Genomic DNA, 16,580 nt, shown 5'->3' with positions numbered 1-16,580 from the left:
GATGATACAGAATAAGCTATTTTACATTCAGATCCATCAACTTCAGAGGGATCTTCAGAAATCCTGTTGCCTATTTCATTTTGATTCCAGTCATTTTTAACAAATGAAGATAATAAACAAAAATCGTCTACATACTTTACTTAGGGCTGATGAGTAAAAATTTGGATTTTTCTCATCAACTAGTAAATCCTGGTTAAGCAAAGATCTGTGCTGAGCTACGAACTGTCTTTTAAGAGATGAAATTGTGGGAGAGCTTTCGGTACAGTAGTGAGAAACCAAGCAAGATATTACAGAGGAGAATAAACAGCCTCTGAGGAAATGCCTCCTAAAACAATTTCAATCTATTCCTTCTTCTTGACCTGTTCTGTTCAAAACTGGGTCTATGTTATCAACAGAGCATTGGAGAAGTCTGTGCCACTCTGGCACTTCTATGTAAATATTAAGCCCACTTACCATCCAATGAAATGAATCATCCTCTTCCCTCTTTAAATGTTACCAAATTAATTCTCAAAATGCCAATACTTTGTGGAATTCCAAAAGATAGCTTGCTTAATGTAAGAACATGCTTGGCCAGAGAAAGGATCTGAGAAGTCAGAATATTTTCTGCCCTAGAAGCTCATTTAAGATGTTAGGTCTGATCTGTGATTCCTGAAGTCCTGGTGAATCACACATTTTCAAAACTGATGATCTATACTACCCTTGGATTTCTCTCTGATGGTTTTATGATTCTTTTTATATTCTCAAGTAAAAAAGGGCAAGGACAGCATCTTTTAGTTGTGCCATATCCCCTGTAATATACAACACAGAGCTAACATTCAGTGCAATTTTAATACATATTTTGTAAGTTCTCCTAGGTAACATGAAGAATTCAGTAACTCCTTTGTTAGAATGATCCTTTCATTCATTCAATAGCACATGCTGTTTATCCTTTCATTTAGAAACAGAAATGCTCCAAACCTTTAAAGTGGTAGAGCCCATAGGGCATTTTATGTCTGGCTCATTCTTGTGCTGAGTGGGCCCCGTTCATTTTCCTCACTTTTCTCTTCTCACCACATACATCTGATTACAAAGCTTCATCAGTTTCATCCACCAAATCTCTCTCCCATCCCCTTCTTCCCCTCTACCCTTAGTTCTGCTGTCGTAATTCAGACCCTTGTGTCTTCCACCTGGATTGTTTCACAACCCTCCAAGTCGATTTTGCTGCATCCACTTTTTAGTTGAATCACTCACTACCTGTTTATTGAGTACCGACAATCACCCTGGTGCTTCCTAGGCACTGAGGGTAAGGACAAAATCTCTGCTGTCAAGGGGCTTTCATTCTAACGTCCAGAGATAAACAGTAACCAAGAAAACAAACTAGATGATTTCAGATGGTTTTGAGTACTACAAACGAAATTATTTTATTACTGACTGGAGGGTATTAAGGGAGGGTACTTTTTTTAGGAAAGGTATTTTGAGTTTGTAGCATTTAGCTGGGTTTTGAAAGATGAAAAGGAACCAGCCAGCTGAAACTGGGTAGAGAGTCTCCCAGAAATAGACAGAGGCACAAAACTGGAATAGAGAGTAAGCCAGCATGAACAGAGAATAGAAAAGGTGAAAGTGTCATAGAAGCTGAGATGGAAAGAGGGGCTGGTAGCAGATCACGTGGCTTTATCAGCAATTGAAAGGAGTCTGGATTTCACTCTAGGAGCATTAGGATGGTACTGGAGAGTTTTAAGCAGGGAGGTATATTATTAAATATAATTTAATTTTTGATTAGTTCACTCTTGATGTCCTGGGAGACTGGATTGCATACGACCAGAGCCTGAATCAGAAAGGCGAATTAGGACACTATTACGACAATCCAGGTAAGAGAAGATGGTGATGGAAAATGAAATGAAGAAAACAGATTTAGTCTGTATTTTGGATACGGGGAGTGAGCCCAAATGAGAAGTAAAGAATGACACCTAGGTTTGGGGTTTGAACATCTGAATGGCCGGTTTTACCAGTTACTGAGATGGGCAAGAATGGACAAGGAATACATTTCTCTCCGTTCTCCACAAATAGAACAGCTTTTCTAAAATTTATATCTGGTTATGTTTTTGCTCCCTTAATATATTTCAATCATCTCCTTCCTTTCCAGGATACAACCTAAGCTTTTTATCATATGCATGGCACCTCCTGGGCTCATTCTTCCTATGCAGCTTCCTTTGCCATCACTTCTGCACAAGGTACCTGCAGCTCAGCCATAATGAGCTGCCCACTTCTTTTCTGCAGACGGTGATTTCTCCCTTCTCCATGTTTCAGCACTCACTGTTTCTTCTGCCAAAGATTTCTTTGACTTTATCCTCTATGTTGCAATGTCCAGCTTACCTTTCAAAGGGAGCCTGGGTATTACCTTTTCTTCAAGGGGAGTTACACACATCCCCGATGCTCTCAGGCTCTCCTGAACAGCCTCGGGAAACGGGCCAATCACCTTGCCTTGACTGGATATGTTTTGTCTTTGAGCTTTGTCATCAGCAGGGAGTCTCCCTCCACTTTGTACCCCTAGAATCCAGGAAACACATGATCACCGTTGAATAACTTTATCTGAAGGACATAAAAGCTTGAGACACATTTAACACATTATATTTTAAAACTATCAGCCTATGCCATTCTCCCATCCAAATAGATAGACAAAGAGCCAAACAGAGGGCATTTAAAGGCCCACAGTCTGCAATCCGTCATCCACCCAATAGCCCCAGGATCTAGGCTGAGATGGACGGCACTTCAAGATCACCTTTGGACAGTTATAAACCCTTTGGTAATTGCTCTGCAGCTACTCTTGATTTATTTGCAGCTTCTTTTGGTCCTTTAGGGGCGTGGGCATAGATAGAACTGGAAGGGAAATTTCAATATAAATATACATCTGGATTTTAGCAGAGTTCATGTTAGTGTCTCAAATAGCACCAGGAGCCCACGAATGGCCTTTAGGAGTCGCCGGTGACACAGCACTGCTTGGTAAGCCACATCGCAGCTCGCTCTAGGGGCCAACGTAACCTGTACCTCACCACTGATCACGGTCTTTTCCTCTTTCTGGTGAGCAGGGTGGGAGTCTCTGCTCATTGCTCATCTGTTTCGTGCATATGCTGCATACAGCCCGCAGCCCGCCGCACACTACTCTTACACGGTTGTGTTGGTAATGCTTTTTTTTTTTTTTTTTTTTTCCTCTAGCTTAGCCACGGACATTTAGAAACATGAGCTATTTTTACACAAAAATAATAATAAAAACATGCCATCAGAGTAATTACTTTATGGGTCCTAGGACCCCTGAGACTAGCCACCGCACTTGGAGGCAAGATGTTTTCTTAATGAGGAAGTCATTTTCCGCATGTCAAAGTCATAAAACTTAACACCGACCCCTCCCTCTATTTGATACCGTGTCTGTGCTGTGCTTGCCGAAATCTGCTGCCAGTAGATTTATATTCTAATAACTTGATTTTTAATTAGTGAGAAACCAAGGCAGTACCAGTTAAATGTCTCACAAAGCACTGCAGATGACTCTAAATGCCTTATGATATAAATACCTTTAGCAAAATGAAAACACAAGTAGCTTTGCATATATTTATATGTTTTGCCCTTTAAGTTTTGAGTTTAAAGGCTGAAAGCAGAGACAGTGGTAAAAGGAAAGCAGCTTCTTCTGAAGATCCATGCATCAAATTAGTCTGATTCAACTCATTGCATATTTACCAGGCACCTACTGTGTGCCAGGGTAAGTACAGGACTTGCAGAGATAAGAGATGCAAAGGGCCGGCTGCCAGGTTGCTCTTCAGAGAAACAGATTTCCCAAGGGAAACCTTTTCTAGCCTTTAGAGCGCTCTCAAAAGACAGGTCAGGCCAGGAGGATGCACCAGTTCTGGGGTCCTAAGTACTTTTTTGGACACTGTTAAATCAAACAATAAGTGGAAGTGATGCAGCTCGAGTCATTATAATTAATTTTTGAAAAGTAAATATTCATTTCCCCTAAGAACTTAAGGTGCTTTTTAAAGTAAAATTCTTAAAGTAAAATAATTTAAACAACTGAAACAGTTTAAAGGTTAAATTGTCTGAGTGAGTAAGAGAATTTATTCTTTGACATTTTGGCTCTGGACTAGAATAAAATTTCTGGTTCATTTTAACTCTAGACGAGAATAAAGTTCTTAACCAAGCATGATCAAAAGTCTCTTTTATTAGGGAAACAGAATTAGGTGAACTTTTTTTAATTTTTTAATTATTATTATTATTTTACATAGAACTCTGTCGCAGAATTGGTGTTCAAGACTGGGGAAGAGTACAGGACACCTGGATGGCTCAGTCAGTGAGGCGTCCAGCTTTGGCTCAGGTCATGATCTCAAGGTTCACGGGTTTGAGCCCCGCCTTGGGCTCTGTGCTGACAGCTCAGAGCCTGGAGCCTGCTTCGGATTCTGTCTCCCTCTCTCTCTGCCTCTCTCCCGCTCATGCTCGCTCTCTCTCTCTCTCTCTCTCTCTCTCTCTCTCTCTCTCTCAAATAAACATTTAAAAAAATCTAAAAAAAAAAAAAGACTGGGCAAGAGTAGTTTATGTAAGCCCTTCATTCATTCATTCAGCAAGTCAGCCAGCCGCAAATGCGCAGAGCACACGTTTGTGGGGCACCCTCTCAGTCTCAGGCTCTGTCTCCCATCTTCCAGTTTTTTCTTAGTATTTCAAGTACAATTCTTCCATCAGGCAGCATCTTTTTGGTATGTTCTCCCTTCGTTTATGGAACAGCATGTTTTGTTTGTTTTGTTTGTTTGTTTCACCAGCACTAGCATACCATCTGCATTCTGGGACACCTCTTTTCTTTTCTTGAAGAAGTATGAGCACCCTCCAGACTGATTTACTATCCCCTCGCCCCAGCTACTGCCCAGCCTGGTGACTGGCCAGAGCACAGCAATCCTGAGGAAGCCGGAGGTCCTGAATTGTCCTGAGTTGAATGGTCAGTACTTCTAAGAGTCAGTCAGTCGAAGAGAGACAGATGGCTCAATGAACGCTGAAGAAGACTCCAGCCAACACTGTCTATTTCTCATTGTTACCACTCCTCTGCCATCTGGACAGATTCTGTTTGCCCTCTATCTTGTCTTTGGTATCTGTCTTAGCTTGCTCTGGTTGCTGTAACAAAGTACCACACATTGGGTGGCTTAAACTAACAAACTTCATTCTTTTCCAGTTCTGGAGTCTAGAAGTAAAAAGTCATAGGGTTGGCAAGGCCACTCTCTCTGAGACTCTCGGTAGATTCCTTGCTTGCCTCTTCTAGCTTCTGATGGTCGCCAGCACTCCTTGGTGTGGTGATGCATCATTGCAATGTCTGTCTCTGTCCTCACACTGCCTTCACATGGTGTCTAAACTTCCCTCTTCAGAAGACACTAGTCATCGAAGTAGGGCCCAGGAAGACCTCATCTTAACTGCATTATATCTTCAAAGACTCTAGTTCCAAATGTCAGGATTTAAAGGGCGTGTCAGGCAGACATGAATTCTCGGGGGATACTATTCAACTCAGTACAGTATTCAACTCCCTTCCCTTAATCCTTCAAGTACAGAGGCTTGTTATTACCAGGAATACTAACCTATTCCTTGATCATTTCCTTGAATTTGTTCATGTAATTTTAACTTGTTCACATGATGTGTAAACCCCTCTTAAAGTCTCCTCAAATTACCCGGTGCGAATGCGTCATTTGTATACTGCAGGGACTCTGAGTGATGCACCTGTCTTCCCAGGTACCTCCTTCATTGTCTCTAATGTATCAGCTTGCTTTCACTTACCACTTACAGCAGGAATGTTAAAGACAGAAAATATTGTGCCACGAACGGTTTGCTTTGGGGCTCTGCAGGCTTTGTAGGGAAGGACCACAGGGCTTGGATAAGCTTCTGCTCTTAATATGAACCAGACTGAAAGTTTTTCAGATGTGTGACACTGATAAAAAGAACTCCAGAATAAAGAAAGCCAAAAGGGTGAAAAAGGAGATGGCATTAGGATACAGTGGGATGAGAGCACGAATGTTCCCATACAGCCAAAGGGAAATATTTTAATATCCATAGACAAGCAGGAAAGGGACAGAAATACTAACAAATCAGACATGCCTTTGCTAATCTGACCACAAAGCTGTGTTTTTTTTTCCCTTTTTATCCGTGATTTATATTAACACATCCTTTAAGTCCTAGAATAACTCCTGCTAATATTCCTTTATTGTACTTTAACTTAGGAATTCTACATCTAGGGGCCCCTGGGTGGCTCAGTCGGTTAAGTGTCTGACTTCAGCTCATTGTTCGTGAGTTTGAGCCCCACATTAGGCTCTGCACTGACAGTGCAGAGCCTGCTTGGAATTCTCCCTCTTTCCATCCCTCCCTCCCTCCCTCCCTCTCTCTCTCTCTCTCTCAAAATAAATAAATAAACTTTATTTAAAAAAAGAATTCTGCATCTATTAGAAATTAAACTTGTTCATTGTTTTCATTTTTATGCTATTATTTTTAGATTTGAGATTAGAGTTATGTTAACTATGAAAAAGGATTTGGGAAGCCGTTTATTCTTTATTTATATCCTGAAACAGCTCAACTGTAACAGGACTTCATTGTTCCCTGAGTGTTTCTCGAAGATTTCAAAAAATTTGCTGATGAAACCATTCTGGCTTGATAAATATTTTGCAAATCACTGACCAGTTTAAACATTTCTTCTACCATAACGAATATAATTTTTATATTGCTTTGGCATTTTTGATTTTATTGGAAATATCCATTTCATTGAGATTGAATGTCTTTAGATTAGAGGTATACGTGGCAGGTATTTAAAGGTTTAAATGTTCCTATCTCTGATGATATCCCCCCTCTTTCTTCCCCATATTAATAAACATATTAGTAATTGTAATAGTGATAATACTATTTGCAGGGCAACATGCTTAACCACTGTACACACCTGACGTTATTTAATCCTCGTAACAGTTCTAGGATGTGGATGCTGACATTTTCTCATTTTGAGATGAGAAAGCTAAGGCATTTGTTATGATGGCTGTATTTTTCTCCTCCGATAAATAAAAGATAATAGTAGATCCCCAAATACTGAGACAGTTTTGTTCAAAGTCCCACGGAGCAGTATGGCAGTGTGCAATTCCATCCCCTCTACCTACCATCAGAAGCCACCCTCCTAACTCTCAACCTACGTGTATTTGTGTTTGCATTTCTTTTCTTTTTTCCTCCATTTGTCTTGCCAGAGAGTCTCTTGACAGAGTCTCTGTCTATTTGATAGAGAACCAATTTCTTGGCTTTACTAACAAATTCTACCTTTTCTCCTTTTAAAAAATTCACTACTTTTGATTGTGATCGTCATACTCAGGTGTATCTTCGCTGTCTTTTTAGTTCCTTGAATTTAATGGTAGGTTAGTTCTGTCTTGTTGAACAATAAAAGTATTTAAAACTGGCATTTTCTCTGATTGTAACTAGCAAGAAATCTTAGGTTGAACCGTCTGAAGTTGACATCAATGGTTGACAATTTTTGACATAACAAAAACGACCATTTCATATGGTTCAACCTAATGCATAATGTTATTGCCATAATTATTTTTTCAATATGCTATAACTACACTTTGATATGCTTTCCTGTTTCAAAGATTGTTTTAGATGGGTGATTTAAATTTTTTAATGGCTTGAGTTTTTACTTGTTTTTCAAAGAAAGAAAATTTTACATTATTTTCTAAAGCATGACCTCATTGCTCTCTCTTTACTCAAAAAAAAAAAAAAAAAAAAAACTTGCCCTGGCCTTTCTACAGTGACATTGTTCACCCACCCTTCTGCTTCTCAACGTGGCATCCAGCCTGTCTCAGTGTGCCCCTCATGCCAGTGGTGCCAGGCTGAACCCTCTTTCTTTACCACCTCTGGCTTTACTCATGTTCTTCCTTCCCTGTGAAGTATCCTCTCCCCTCATCTCCACTTGCCAAAAATCCTAATCTTTGAGAAACAGAGACAAGCCACTTCCTCGGCAAAGGCTGCCCTCATTCGCAACTTTTCCCACCTAGATGATCTTGGTTAAATGATTTAATGCAATCACTGAATTTCAGTTACCTCATTTTTAAGATGGAGGTAATAATACTCACTTTTTAGGTTGCTATGGGGATTAGGTGATATAAAATCTCTAAATCAGGGGAGAATTCTTGGCACATATGAGGTCAGTTAGCTTTTTCTGTGCTGTACTCAGTGACTCCCTCAAACCACTGTCACATTTTCTCCCTCTCCTCCTGCCAAACCTCATCCCAGAGTTATCTACACTCACAGACTCTGTTTCCTCAGCCTTGCCTTGTCCTCCATCTACTGTAATTGGGCTTCATACTCCTTTGCTCTACAAATGAACTACTTGCCAAACTTGCCTGTTCTCTCTTCCTTCTCATGTGCTCCCATGATCCACATCTCCCCTTCCTCCTTGCCTTTGTCTTCCCAACATGGGTCCCTGGCTCTTCTACGTCCCTGACTTCTCCTTCTTTTTCTTTCTATCAGCAACTACTGTTGGACCCTCCTGCTGAATGGTATTGTTACTCAGGCTTCACTCCTGGTTATTTTTCTCTTTTTACCACAAACTTATGGGTGATTTTACACATTCATGTAGGCATTTATATTACTAGTTCTAACTGTTTTCTTCAGTTTCAAACTCATTTTTCCAACTGCCTCAAGTTTAATGCAGAACAATATAAGATCGTGGTTAAGACCACAGCTTAGCGTCATGGGCACCTTGGATTTTATTATCTGAAAATGGGAGCCTTGCAAGATTACCAAGGGATTAAGTGAGGTAATTAATGTAAAGAACTTATCATCTAATACTTTGGGTCTCTATCTCCCTCGCTCCTGTCTTTGATCTCTTTCACAGTCAATGAATATTGACCCCTAAGTACAAACAGAAATTCACATTTTGCCCTTATATCCATGCTTCTTCTAATTCAGTGAAGAGCAAAATCATAAGCCAAAATCTAAGAATTGTCTTTAAATTATTCCTCAGACTCAGTTGGTCACTTCATGTCTATCCAGTTCTTTAATGTCTTCCGTATACTAGATCTCCACTCGCTCTCTCTTAGATGGTTCTAATATATTTTCAACACCCAACTAGCCTCTTCTTCCCTTCCCATTTGGTACATTCTCTACACTGCCGCCTGAATTATAAATATAAAATATAAATGAAGTGTGCTTTCAAACCTTTTACAGCTCACCTTTGCTTAGGATTTTTCATGTACATAGGCCCTCAAGACATATCTTCCTTAAGTACTCTCTAGTTATTCATTCTTCAGCAACTGTTTTATCAGTCGGCCCATGATTGCAACACGATTTACATGTCTTTGAGTTGCTTGAAATTAAAGGCTCTAACTCTTCCTTATAGCTTCTAGTGAACCTATTACAATGCCCTAGAGATGATCACCTCATCAATAATGTCAATCTGAGTCCTGATGATAAATGCTACTATTAGTGAGTGCTTACTATGTGCCTTGTACTGTGTTATGTGCTTTGCACATATTATCTCATTTAATTCCTGTGGAATAAGTACTAGTACTGTCAAATGAGCAACAAAGAGATTAAATAAGTTGTCCAAGACCCTGCAGCTAGTAAGTAGAAGGGCTAGGATTTGAACTCAGGCAACTACAGAACCTGCCTTTTTAGATACTACATTATTCACCTAGTACATATCAATACATGTTTTCTGAGTAAATGCTCAAAGGATCAAAATGAAAGTAACCGCATTACTTAAAAGCTGCATAAAACAAAGCAGTGAGAATGAAAATGCTATTACTTGCAAAGTATTAAGAATCGATTACATACTTATCACATGCAAAACAATGCTGTAAGAGGAAATGACAATGAATTCATGGTGCTCTTCTTCCTAAGATAAACTTATTTTCAATGTTTCTCATTCTCAAAAATATGAGAAATTTAGCCACTAGTTACATTTCTTCTGTGGTAATTTCTCACAGTAAATGTGTCAACTAATTACATATTTTCTGATTACTTGTCTGTTTTAATGCTGGAAGCCTAAAAAGGAGGAATTTTTGAGATTAGCAGTTCCTCAAACCTCATTTTACAATCTTCATGTTTTGGGGCGCCTGGGTGGGTGGCTCAGTCAGTTTAGCGTCCAACTTCAGCTCAGGTCATGATCTCACAGCTTGTGAGTTCGAGCCCCATGTCGGGCTCTGTGCTGACAGCTCGGAGCCTGCAGCCTGATTCAGATTCTGTCCCTCCCTCTCTCTCTGCCCTAATCCACTCGCATTCTGTCTCTGTCTCTCTCAAAAATAAATAAACGTTAAAAAAATCTCCATGTTTTGTACCCCACCTTTTAACATGAATGCATTCTGTTCTTTCTTAAGGAGAAAAGCCAATAAAGAGGATACCAGGGTGAAATTTAAAATGCCATAGGGATGTCTTGTAAATAAAAAGTAATCTAATCCATTTCTGAATAATTTCTGAAAGACTCATAAGAAGAGTAATCAGAGATATAAATTCAATGGCAAAATCCCTGGATATTGGCTGAACCTCACCAGCTTTGTCTGAGTTGGCTAAGTTTAGACATGAGTTTGCTAACAAGTCCCTCCCATGACCCAGATCTTCTCACTGGTCACACACATGCCTTGATAGCCTCAATACTGAAACCTATGGAATGAACGTTTTATTCTTCTATTTCTAAAATAGTCTACGTTCACGTATGCTATGAGTGACCTTTTATTGATGGCAGTACTATAGAACAAAAAAAAGGAACTTTAATAGCCTACGTAACTTATAGAATTGCATACGCCAAGATAAAGGGACCTGGTGTAAAATAAGAACTTTATCAAGTAGGACTTGTTTTATGGAAAGCACTGTACCTTGAGAAAAGTACAAAGATCAGTCACGATGCGTGTCTGACTCGCACCGTAAAATTGTTGCTTCAATCGTCATTGACCAATTACTGTTTTATTATATTTTCTTTTTCTTTTTTATGGTAGAGAATGCAATTTTCCCACAATCAGTCCTTCAGCACAAATACAATAACGATTTGGAGAAAGAGAGAAAAAAAGGGGTCTTAGTTTTATCTGTACAAAGGGACCAATTGGAGTTCAGTTGTGCATGGAGCTATATTTCAGTGGGCTGTTCTAAAGATATCTTTCTCTTGTAAATAGGTCTTATAAAAAATAATCAGGAGGAAACTTGTTTTGACTGTTTGGTTTGGAAATATTACAATTCCTAGAGATTTTCTACTTTTTTATGTGGAATAGACTTGCAGATATGTAAGTGTGATAAAGTCACACATGACACTGCTTATATTCCAGGTAACTGTCATTATTGTGGTCATTAAGAGCACAGCCAGGGCTCTTGTTTAAAAGGAAAAAAAAAGATATTTCCATTAAAAAAACAACTTCCCCTAAAAATTATTACAGGTTTAATTATTACAGGTTTAATTTTAAAATCGAATTATTACAGGCTTACTTATTCACCGTTTTTATAAAGAAACCCATCTATTTTAATGAGATTTGTAACATAACACCCGTATTTTCCCCATGCCTCATTTGAACTCTATACTGGGGAATGGATGCCCTTCACATGTTCATAACTCACCCTATTTTGTAAGGAAAATGTGGCAAACAGGTAGCCCAGCAATGGTTTTATGTTAGCTTTACTGGTCCCTTCAGCACAGGTGTGACAAAGTGGGGACGGGGCTAACACTACAGTTACCATTTAGTTCCACTAAGAAGCTACATAAAGAAATAAATGCCAAATTAAATACTTTCTCTTTCCCATCCTTTCTCCTGGTACTTCTTCAGGGGTGTCAACAGCAGCCCCAAGAAAATTGGAAGGTTGTGATATAATGGCTTCATAATGCCTCTGATTGGAAAGAAGGAAGGAAGGAAGGAAGGAAGGAAGGAAGGAAGGAAGGAAGGAAGGAAGGAAAAGAAAGAAAAGAAAAAAAAAGAAAAGAAAGAAAGAAAGAAAGAAAGAAAGAAAGAAAGAAAGAAAAGAAAGAAAAGAAAGAAAAAGAATTTTAATATTTATCTCTCTCTAGACAAGTATACTTTATTATTTAGAGAATCTAATTTTATTTGCATATGTGTTTCCTTACACCAATGCTCACAGTTATGTATAAAAAAAGGAGCTCGCGTAATGCTTTCCTATGTATTTTGGAGGACATTCTAACGTGGAATGTTGTGTGCTGCCCCACAAAAATTGTCCTCACATCACTACTTTGTGGAAATGTAATTTTATCCTGATAGAAAATTATTCCATAAATATGATATGTGGGTGGGTTGAAGCATACCATATAATTATTTTTTAATAATAACTATAAATATAGAATAACTTAGGCTACAAGTTGGGACTAAAAATAGCCAGGGTAGGTAATGGAGCATTTACTATTTTTAAAGTAACACTCTAAATATAATACAGAGTATCAAAATTTCAACTTGTTGCATTGCCATCTGTTAAAAGATACTGTCATTTTCTTTTTTTCTTTCTTTTTTAAATATGTAAGATTTTTATGTGGTATTGTCTATGAAGCCTGAAGCAGACTTTGAAAGGTTACATATGTATTGTAGAATGTTCCCATTTTTTCTAAGATAGAGCCCAAATGAGATAATAAGATCTGGCTTTTATAACATAATGATAGAAAGCAATACTCACATGCTAAAAAATCCAAAGAACCTAAAACATGTTTTCATATGGTATATTTATTTTCTTCCTATATTTGCCTACATGTTTGTTAACTGATAAAGCCTAATGATTTAAAATACAGTTCTATTTACATCTATATCCGCCTCCTTTCTTAAGCATTTTAGATAATTATTAAAGAAATGCCACCAACTCCTTTTTGGCATCGGAACATAGCTTAGAACATTTTTAACCAAATAAAATATATAATATTCTATTATTACTTCTGCCATGTCAATACATGAGAAAATTAGCTTTAAGGAATTGTGCATAGTGGCCAAACCTGGGAAGCTTCAAGCAAAAAGTAAAAAACGGAGCAGAAAATAACTTCATCCTTTTGAATTTTATTTCTTCTAGAGTTAGATGTCCAAGGTTAGAACAGGCTGTCCTTCTGTACAAGAACTCATCAGGGATAAAGAGGATTGTTGAACAATTTTTATTAAGAGGATCACTGAATAATTCACACCAGGCAGCTAAGTAGAAGTTGTTTGTTAACTTGTTAGTCACTGGTTGGGCTCAATTTCTCAGAGCTCACAAAAAGTTAAGTACGAATGTTGACTCCATAGAGAGTTGGATGTCCGTTGCATAGAAAGAACCCGCTGCAGCTTCCAAAGGAATCATCACTGGACTTCTACCATATTTGAGACCTACGGATTGTTGAAGATTGCGGGGAGGTCTATTCTGAGTTCTGTGTCATTTCATAAGCCTTGGGTTCTGACTTTAATTTTCTTCAGCTTGCCTTTGAGAGGCTGGAAACTACAAGATCTTGTTCACAAGCGTGTTCAGAATCTCTTTTAAACCCGCCCCGGCTTTATTTTCTTAAGTGACTTAATCAAAGGTAATTCGAGTTCACATTTTTGTATCAATGGTTGTATTCAAAGAGGTCTTATCTGATTTCCATCACCAATTACAGGCTTGCATTTCTTGTTTATATCCATCTCGACGCTGACAAGGGCCCGGTTTTGGTTTTGATAGGAAGTCGAGCCTTCATCTCATGTCAAAAGTCCCTAAAGCACATTTGTTCTGGTAAAATTATATCTCGGCAATGATGGGTTCTAATATGAAATGAGGATGTGGTGGCATGGGGTGGTCCCTGCCACTTTGTTTGAAAAATAAATTGTGAAACCTCAGTAGTAAATATTTGCCTGAGAGAACACAGTGGGAGGGAAATTACAGTGCTGGGGAATATTGCCATTAAGAGGACTGAAGTCAGAGGTTAACGTAACAGGAGTTGGTCTAGTCAGAAAGGTCAAAGCCGGTTGGCCCACTCAGCAGAGAGCTCCTAGATGACTTTTAACTATTTTTGGCAAGATAAACAGCATATGTCGCTGCCTTTGGGAGCAAAGAACAAAGGTCAAAGACCCAGGGGGATTAACTTCTTAAAAAGAGATACAATATTTAACTTGGCTGCCCTCAAATGCCTTGGGTTTTCTGGCCAGCTTTCCTTAGCAATGGAAATCCAGGTTTTGTTTAAAACAAATAGGGTATCTTTTAGAAGTCAAGATTCTACCGCTGCAAACCTCATACCACAAGAAACTGTAGATTGTAAATTAACGTTTAGACTGGTAGCTACCTAAGAGCTACAGAGGTCCTGTTTGTTCTGGGGTTGTGGGCCACGCCCCACCACCCCTGAGGGTCATCTGCACCTTCCTGTGGTTCCCACACACCCTGGGCACCCCTGGCACCTCTCTTCCTGCTGTGTGCCATGCCTGTCAACTGCATGTCCCTTCCGGTGGACTCTGATTGTCTCCAGCTTCTTTATCGCTGACATCATTTAGTTCAGAGAGTTATTCTGGAGCCACATTACCTTGGTTTGCTTCTTTGTAGCTGGGTACAATTGGATAAGTTATTTAACCTCATTACGCCTCAATTTCCTAAAACCGGAAGTGGCAAGAATAAATAATGGTACCAACTTCATAGGTTAAAGTGGGACAAAATCGGGGCGCCTGGGTGTCTCAGTCGGTTAAGCGGCCAACCTCAGCTCAGGTCATGATCTCGCGGTCCGTGGGTTCGAGCCCCGCATCAGGCTCTGTGCTGACAGCTCAGAGCCTGGAGCCTGTTTCAGATTCTGTGTCTCCCTCTCTCTGACCCTCCCCCATTCATGCTCTGTCTCTCTCTGTCTCAAAAATAAATAAACATTAAAAAATTTTTTTAAATCAAGTGGGACAAAATCCCTTATTCACAATTCTGAAATTCAAAATAAACCCATTTGATGGCCTAAACTAATGTGAAAGTATTTAGAGACTTAATCTCATTTAATGTAACTATTCACGTATTTCAGTACAGGAAAGTTAATGTGTTTGATTAGGGACGTTGCCTCAGACGCTCTAGGGATGTTATATATTCTATAAATGTTACGGTGCTGTTTTAGTATCTTAAAAACTTTGAATTCTGAATCATATCTGACTCCAAAAGTTTCAGATTAGGAATTTTGCTTACTGGCAAAATTGAGAGATATCGGTCAAAATCTATTAGCTATCATCATTATTTGGATCCTAACACCTGGATCAATATCTGACACAAAGAAAGTGCTCAATAAATCCTAGTGCTGTTTGTTTTAGAAACTTAATAAGCAATCATGCTTATGGGTCACTGACAGAGCACACTAGGCTCTTCATATGAAAGCTTGGTGAAGTCAAGGTACTTGTCCACGGTCATACACTTAGGAGTTAACAGAATAAGAATTCCAAAACGGGCCAGTTAATTCCAAAGTCTACACACTGGACTAGTTCACACACTGCTAATACTAAACCCCTAACCATCCACATCTCCCAGAACAAAGTTATGGTTCTGCTGCGAACGGAATCTGAATGCACTGTGTCCAATGGCATTTTTAAGTTTTGTGCTTTCCACTGAATTTTGCGCTAGTACTAATCAAAGTGAACAGCAAAACAACCAACTAGTGAGTGTGCAAAAGAAAGATCAATGACATACTGTATGTGTGTGTGTGTGTGTGTGTGTGTCTAGATGCTTAGCAACTGCTCAACTAATATGCGCTGAAATAAATAAAAGCATGTATCGTACAGGGTATCTGCTGTTTTACCTTCTGTAAATCACTTCTGTACCCTAGGTCAGCAAATATTTGAAAATTAAAGTTATTTGGTCTTTATCTTTTATCTTATTAAGTCTCAAATATGTGTAACACAAAAATAGCCTCAGCTTCATGCATTTCCTTTATATCGGATTCGAGACTTCATGGAAAAGATGGACTGATTCATTGATTAATGTTATTCTTTATTATATAAGCACCATACCAATTCTTTATGGAAAAATGCCAATGTATACATAAGTAAAAAATTATTTCCTTTTTAGTGCCCATTAAGATACCTTATTTGAAGCTTAAGAGAATGAGTTCACTTTTAAATATATTATCTTTTTTTCCCCCTTAATATTCTGAAATAGTATAGTGTGTGCTAAGGGGGAGGTAGTGAGAGAGTTACAGAAAAAAACAGATCTGCCCTGAGGTGACCACTGCCTTACTCATGCTTTTGCTAACCACCTTATGTTGTATATCTGTTTGAAGAATGGTGTGTATGATTATGATCAACCAACTTAAACTCTGTTTACTATTTTTTTTATCTACAACAGAATGCTTTCACTTATGTAATAAACAACATTAATAATAATTATTTGGTGTGATAGAAAGAGCTTAGGAGAGGCATGGCAGCTGCTAAAATACTCTGGTTTAGCATGAGTTATTCAGTGTAACTGATCATACCAGTGGTCCTACTTTTTCATAATTCCCAGTATCCATATCCCTTGGGCTCACACAGACTCTGGGGTCTGTCATAGGACTTACTTTGGTCAGTGAACACTAGCAAAGTTGATAAAAACAAATGCTTAAAAAAGTACATGTCCATTGTGTCTCAGGAACCTTCTGACTTCCCATTGTCATGAAAGTATGTCCAGGCCACCCCGCGGAAGGA

The 16,580-nt window shown here is 38.8% G+C and overlaps 1 long non-coding RNA gene across 1 annotated transcript in view; it reads right to left on the bottom strand.

Annotated features, from left to right (window-relative positions):
• Nucleotides 1-219: 219 nt before the first annotated feature.
• LOC123379235 overlaps nt 220-16,580 on the bottom strand; it is a 251,028-nt gene continuing 234,667 nt past the window's right edge. The window contains exon 4 of the long non-coding RNA XR_006583464.1: nt 220-2,526. This is a non-coding gene — a long non-coding RNA (uncharacterized LOC123379235). The remainder of the gene's footprint in view (nt 2,527-16,580) is intronic.

The sequence above is a fragment of the Felis catus genome, chromosome C1 (assembly GCF_018350175.1).
Source record: "Felis catus isolate Fca126 chromosome C1, F.catus_Fca126_mat1.0, whole genome shotgun sequence".
NCBI classification, from domain to species: domain Eukaryota; kingdom Metazoa; phylum Chordata; class Mammalia; order Carnivora; family Felidae; genus Felis; species Felis catus.
Note: the sequence above shows the minus strand (reverse complement) of the source record. Positions and strands in the feature narration are given on the sequence as shown.